The following is a 7,545-nucleotide window of genomic DNA, read 5'->3' on the forward strand; positions in this document are numbered from 1 at the left end:
CCACCATCCGTTAACTGCTAGGCACTCCACTAAAGACCGACAAGTGAATTCTCCTTACCACAAATATATTATGTGTCCATCTTAACCAATCAGAAGTGCGACAACCTTTCACAAATCGCTCGTAAGTACAGCTGGGCCAATAATCATTATGCCCCTGTAGTTACATCTAACTCCTTAAGTATCATTGATCCCTCTAATGAACATAAGTCATAGTTCTACTATGACTGAGTCCTCTCTTCCAAAGAGAAGTTGTGGCCACATGTTCAAGCGCCGGAATTAGCCCTTAAGGGAGCAATCTTTCTACTTATCCCTGCTTCGAGAAAGAAGTGAATTCCATCTTGTGGATTGAGTTCCCAGCTCCTAGATCAGACAAGTCCCTAAAAAGGTAGGTATGTTGAGTTGGAATCAGCCCTTAAACTTCAGTACAGCCTTTACCCCCAGACGGATGGGCAAACAGAACGCTTGAATCAGACATTGGAGGACATGTTGTACGCTTGTGCGTTGGAGTTCTCAGGGAGTTGGGACTCCCACTTGCATTTGCCAGAGTTTGCTTATAATAATAGCTATCAGGCTACCATTAGCATGTCGCCATTTAAAGCTCTGTACGATAGAGGTTGCAGGTCTCCTATTTGCTAGGGTGAGGTTCGGGAGAGAAAACTGATGGGAACTGAGTTAGTGGAGTTGACAAATGAAGTCATGCAGAATATCAAGGCTCAAATGCTAGCAGCACAAAGTAGACAAAAAGTTATGCTTGTGTTAGGCGTAAAGATCTTGAGTTTGAGGCAAACAACAAAGTGTTCGTGAAAATGGCGCTAATGAAAGGTGTCCTGAGATTCAGAAAGAAGGGTAAGCTAAGTCCACGTTTTGTAGGACCATTCAAGATCTTGGAGCGAGTCGCCCCTGTAGCTTACCGTTTGGTTTTACCACCGTCTCTCTCCACGGTCCATAATGTTTTTCATGTCTCCATGCTAAGGAAGTATTTAACGGTCCCATCTCATATGGTGGACTTTAAGCCCTTTCAATTGAATGAAAACTTAAGTTACAAAGAGAAGCCTGCGCAGGTTGTGACCAGGGAGGTGAAAGTTTTGCGCAACAGAGAGGTGCCACTAGTGAAAGTTCTGTGGTAGAACCATCAATTCAAGGAAGTAACATGGGAGCAAGAAGATGAGATGAGAGCGCAATATCCAGAGCTCTTCCAGGATTAGAAATTTCGAGGACAAAAGTTTGTTAAGGAGGGAAGAATGTAAGTCCTAAAAATTGTAAAGTAAAATTCGTTTTGTTCCTTTTTATTTTGGGTTTGAAAGTACGTGATAAGTGGTTTGAGGTTTTGGAATTGAGTTAATTTTTGGATTTTACCTTGTTGGGGGTGGTTATTTAATTAAATGAGGGAATTAGGGGGTTTAGGAAATTATATATATATACTATATATATATATTATTCTTTAAGGAAAAGGAGGAGTTAGGGTTTAGTGGGTATAATTGGTTTAAATGTGGAGATTTGAGTGCCCTCGGTTTGTGTGCACAGAAAAGAAAGAAAAGAAAATTTTAATTTTTTCCCTTCTTCTTTCTCCCAGCCCCACACGCGAGACCATCCTCCCCCAATTCTTTTCTTCAGCCAGTCGTACGTGAATCTACAGTTTGCCAGTCGTCCGCGCCACTCACGGCTCAGCCCAACCATCTTTGCCGCTCATGCCTCAGCCCAGTCGCTGCCTAGCCGCTGCTTGCCGCTCGACCTCCGCTTTCAGCCAACCGCCTCGCGCACTGACGCTTTCCGCCAGTCGAGTTTTTCGATTTTTCGTTCCCGTTCTTGCCGTCTGCCAGCCGCCGGCCAAAACCTAAGCGTCGTCTACCAGCTCTGACGCGGACAGTTCTGGTTGTCGCCGGATTGGGGGTGGTTCCGACGATCTTTCTGTTTAGAGATAAGTTTCGGGTTATTTTGGTAGGTTATAATGGTTGTTTTAGTTAATTCTGGTTTTTCTAATTGGTTTGGTGAATATTTATGTTAATTGAATTTTAGAATCGAGTTTTGAAACCCTTCACCTTGGCTTATGTCTGGATTGGATTCCATACTTGGAGCTCATGTGTAGTTCTTGTTAAGTCGACGACATTTTGAGTAAGTGGTTTGGAGACTTTTAGTTGTGCATTTTGGGTGAATTGGGTTATGTTTATAAGGATTGACATTAAATTAGTTTGTTCTAGGACGATTCAAGCATTTGACTCAGGTCGAAGAGGGATTTGATTAATGGTTGGGATTTGTTTGCTAATTGTTCGACATAAATTTGAGGTAAGTGAACTAGTACCGGTTCACCCTCGAACCCAAGCATTTATTATATACTGGTCCATGTTGATGTTATGTGTTGTAACAGTGTTTGAGATATGGATAAATTGTGAACTGTTATGTGACCTTAGCATGATTTAAGACCTCGATTGTATGCGAGATTGCAGTGACTGTTAGCACTTCTATTGAGCTATGCACATAGCATGTTGTGAGCCTTCAGGCCCACACCTTATGCTTATGTACGGTGTCCCAATGGGAAGGCTAATAGATTATTGAGTGGGCCCAGTAGTGGGTTGCTTACTGAATATACTTTCATACTAGTGGGCCCAGTAGTGGGTTGCTTACTGAATATACTTTCATACTCATACTTTTAGGTAAAGATAGAGATAGACCGACGAATGACAAGAGAGATCCGGGACAGGTAAGATAGAGACAAATGACAAGAGAGATCCGGGACAGGTAAGATAGATCCGGGACAGGTAAAGGTAGAGATAGATCGATCCTTCAAGAAATGTATTACCAAGCCTAGATAAACTGTGATATTTTGTTATTAGTTGTAAATATTTTGGTTCATTTTTCTATATTTAAAAACAACTTTACTAAGTGCTATTAATATTTTTTTAATTTAAAATTAATTAACTTATCCGTTGCTGTTTAATGATAATCAATTCAAGTTAAATATACCTATGACACTAAAAAATAGCCATAGAAGTCTAAAATTCAAACTTCTCATTATCTTTCTCTCCAAAAACGTTTCTTTTTTTAATTACTTTCAATTTAATGACTATAAAGAATCGTCACTCTTTAACAGCTGTTAATTCTAGTCATAAATTGGTGACACAAAAAAACTGTTATGATAGTTAAAAAATCTAAATTTTTTTTTGTCTTTCCTACGAAACTCACACCTTTTTCATTTTCTTATATTTAATTACTGTTTTTTAACCATTAATTAATGACACGAAAAAACAGTTATAAATTTTGACAAAATCTAGAATACTCCATTTTTCCTCCACAAAAGACTGTTTTTGGTTTTAATAACTGTTTTTTCTCCCTCCACTCCAAATTTACTAATAAGCATATGTCATGGAATGTCTATTTTGTTGTAGTAGTTTTGAAGATTGTAATTTGTAAACCAACATCTCAAAATATATATGCCTTAAATAATATTTCTTAGGCTCAATTCTAGATAATTCCTTTAAATATGGCTAAATTTTCAGAGAATTCTACATATTTGGAATTCAAGAACATTTCTTTATATGGATCCTAAGAATTCCTTTTCTTATACCTCACATATCCGCTAGTGAGTTAGGAAACAAAAGAACGAAGGTTAAAAGATTGTGATACAGTGTTTTCTCTCAAGAGCGTCGATATTCTCTCTCAAAAGCGTCAATACTTTTTACTCTCTCAATAAAGGCAATACTTAGATAATACATCTGATTTTATACCTCTCACTTTCATTATACCAAATAATTAGTTAAAATATTTTCATTGTCCATGTGACAAATTATATAATTAGACAATTTGATGGGTGCATAGCGATAGCTGCAATCGGATATACATTTAAGTATTTTTCACAAAATAAAGACTAAGAAAAAGGTCATTGTCAAAATTATGATCTCATATTGAGTTGTGATTAGGTGTAGTCTAGAGTGTACCTAATTCCATACTCTTATCTCATTGTACCATTTCCATGTAAAAAAAGAAAAATATCACATATCAATTTTTTATTGAACATCTACTTGGATTGCACTGCACAACACCTAAATTTTTCTCATACATATTCCATTCCCACAAGAAATAAAGACTAAAGCTTTGTTCGGTAACCATTTTATTTTTAGTTTTTGTTTTTGAAAATTAACCCTATATCATCTACATTTTTTTATCATGATTTGCATCTTTTGAGTATAATAGTTGAATTCTTAGTCAAATTCCAAAAACAAAATCAGTTTTTGAAACTACTTTTTTTAGTTTTTAAAATTTGGCTTGATTTTTTAAGTCATTAGTAAAAAATAGATAACAAAGAAAGAATTTTAGAGATGAAAGTAGTGTCTATAGGCTTAGTTTTCAAAAATAAAAATAAAAAATTAAATCGTTATCAAACGGGCCTAAATAATATGTTTTAGTTCATGATGTCTTTTGTATTTCCCCCCAATTTTGTCACTATTGTTTTAAACAAATTCAACTGAGTGTATTGATATTTTTCAGTTTAGAAAGACAAATAGAAAAAAGTGATATAAGACAACAAAGATTGGAATATTTTCCAATTCTCATAAGTTTAGACAATGAATTAGAACTCTCCTTGTTTTGATAATATTTTTCCTTCTCTAAATTTATGTTAATTTACTAGGCATTATTATGATAGGTAAGTTTATCACCGACCAAGATATTTCATGAGAGATTAAATTAAAAAAATATTAAAACATAAAAGACTAAGTTGTAAACGTTATTAAAATAATATAATTTGAATTAAACTTAAAAAACACAAATATAGCGAGTAAAGCAATTATTTAATGAAAATAAAAACAAGTCAAATTATAATTTTTTAGTACAAGGATATAAGAATTTCAACCTTTGACCTAAATACAAACATGAATTATGCTAAGGTTCAAATAATAAATTATATGGTCATTGATAATACTAATGATAATGAAATTGATTTTCGAAATAATTTTCTTATTTAAATATAGTCATCATTTTGTTTTTTTTTTCTTTTTTTCATTTTACAAAAATCTAACCTAAATTAAAAGTTGAAGAAGATAGGTGAGAGAACCAAACATCTAAGTTGGTGATTGATAATATATGTTTTAACTACTTGTTCCTTTAAATTCAAGTAATGACTTAGAATTTTTTTAAGTTGATTTTAAAAATATTAATATCATTAATTTTACGATGTAACTATTCACAATAATTATAACTGAGGTTTAAAATGTAGATTTTGATGAAAATATCCGAGACCTTAACTTTACGAAAATTTCAATGAAAATATTGATAAAATGTTGATTTCAATGGAAATTTCTAAAAAAAAAATTAATTTAAATTAGTAAATAAACATTTTATGATTTTTAAACAAATTAACATGTCTATCATTTATATTATATTTACATTAGTGACATTTTGTTGTTTATTTTTTTAAGTTTCATAGAATTTTCTACAATACAATGAAAATGTTAATGTCAAACCTATAAAAACGTGGTAATATTGATATGTCGATGACTTTTTTTTTTTTTTTTTTTTTTTTTTAAGAGAAAAGGGTACTTTTATTAAGCCTCAAGAGCAAGATTGATATTTACATCACTAGAAATAAGATTTTTAGCCCAACCAGGAAAAACATCACGGCAAACACCTATCAAATAAAATCTTCTAGCTTTCGTGGCTGCTTCATGGGTAGTCTTGTCTCGAATTCTATAGATATGTTCAAAAGAAATGGCCAAAAATTCATCAACTAGCTCCAGGATCTTTGCATGTAAGCATTCAACCTCATTGTGTGATCGTGATCTCCCGATCAAATTTATTGCTTCTAAACAGTCTGGTCTAATAATCACCTTCGGAATATCCCGAATTTTTGCCAAACACAGACTTTCTAAAATTGCTTTCATTTCATGTAGAAAGGGGAGTTGAGTTGAAGCCTGAAAGATAGATGGTCAAGAGCTAAGCCATTCAAGGATTCATCTAAGTTTCTACAAACAACTCTCAGCCCTAGAATTGAAGGAGATTTCCCTCATGCAACATCAATATTAATTTCTAAAGTATCAGCCGGAGGTTTTAACCATCTTGACCGACTTGATATAATAAGTTTTAAATTGGATTTAGGGTATTCATTAGTAGGACTCTTGTATTTGGAAAATTCTGATAAGTAATTATGGATCCATGTAGTTGAGATTGAGGAATCGCAATGCACAATCTTGTTTTGATCAGTCCAAATACACCAGCACGTCACAGCAAACAGAGTAAGTTCTTCTTCGTTGCATGAATGGTTGATAGGAATCCATCTATTGATGAAGCTTAGTTGAAGTTGTCAAAAATAATCAAGCAATCAGAAATCCGACTCCAAATATCAATGGCTCTTTGACATTTAAACAATGTGTGATCGATGGTCTCAAATTTCCTAAAACATAAAGGATAGTAACATGTGATTTCCAGAAGTGTTTAATTTTGCTTGAAATGTTTAATTTCAAGATATTATTCCACCCATTAGCCATTTTGTTGTTACTGGTACTTTCCATGTCGATAATATTCTTCATGAAGAGATGATAGCTACTTTTAACTAAGTATGCGCCAGCCTTTCCATAATGTTAAATTAACTTGTCAGGAATTCGTTTATTTGTTGGAACCTGTTTAATAAATTATGCATCATCTTGTAAATCAATTAAAAAGACTTCATCCTATCTTCCCAAAGGATGTAAGAAATCAGCCACTAATAAAGAAGATGTAAGAGGATTAAAACAGATTGATTTAAATGCACTGGGTCTAGGTAACCAGGGGCCTGAGAAAAAAATGTATTGATTTTCCATCACCTACTCTATACCTTAATCCTTTCGATAGTAGTTCTTTCCCCCAAATGAAACTTTTCCAAATATAAGAGGAATTTGGGTTCACTACTGCCTCCATGATTGAACAATCCTCAAAGTAAATGCATTTTAAAATAATAGAAACCCGTGTATTAAGATTTTCCACTATTCTCCAAATTTGTTTGGCAATCAGTGCTTAGTTGAATCCACTCAGATCATGAAAATTTAGACCACCCAATGCCTTCGGTAAACACATCTTCCATTTCATCCAATGAATTTTCTTCTTGTTATTCTTTGACCCCCACCAAAATCTTGTAAATGATTTGGTTATATCTTCACAAAATTGCCTTGGAAGCTCGAATAAGCTCATTGCATATGTTGGAATTGATTGACCTATACTTTTGATTAAAATTTCTTTTCTGGCTTTAGAGAAAAAAAGATCTCTTCCATCCTTGGATAGCTTTTCGAATATTTTCTTGGATGTAGTTGAAATCAGCTAATTTGTTTTTTGTAAGTGAAGATGGTAGATCCAAGTATTGTCTTAGATTATTAATATTTGATATGTCAAATAATCTGCACAATCTTTGTTAATGATATGTCGATGAAAATTTAATAATTGATTATAACACATCAAATGTGATTAGCCATCATTTTCGTTTTTATTTTTGAAACAAGTGGTTAGCCAATAGCCATCGATCTTCGGTTCCCATTCTCCATTATAGATTCATAATTTGTTATAAACACAACCATTATCATATTT

The 7,545-nt window shown here is 33.5% G+C and overlaps 1 long non-coding RNA gene across 1 annotated transcript; it reads left to right on the forward strand.

Moving 5' to 3' along the window:
- The first annotated feature begins 1,471 nt into the window (after positions 1–1,471).
- On the forward strand, positions 1,472–2,991 carry LOC120083451. Its single transcript, XR_005483425.1, has 3 exons — positions 1,472–2,112; positions 2,199–2,283; positions 2,652–2,991. It is a non-coding gene; the product is annotated as an uncharacterized LOC120083451 (long non-coding RNA).
- The last annotated feature ends 4,554 nt before the right edge of the window (positions 2,992–7,545 follow it).

This window comes from Benincasa hispida, chromosome 8, assembly GCF_009727055.1.
Source record: "Benincasa hispida cultivar B227 chromosome 8, ASM972705v1, whole genome shotgun sequence".
In the NCBI taxonomy this organism is placed as follows: Eukaryota; Viridiplantae; Streptophyta; class Magnoliopsida; order Cucurbitales; family Cucurbitaceae; genus Benincasa; species Benincasa hispida.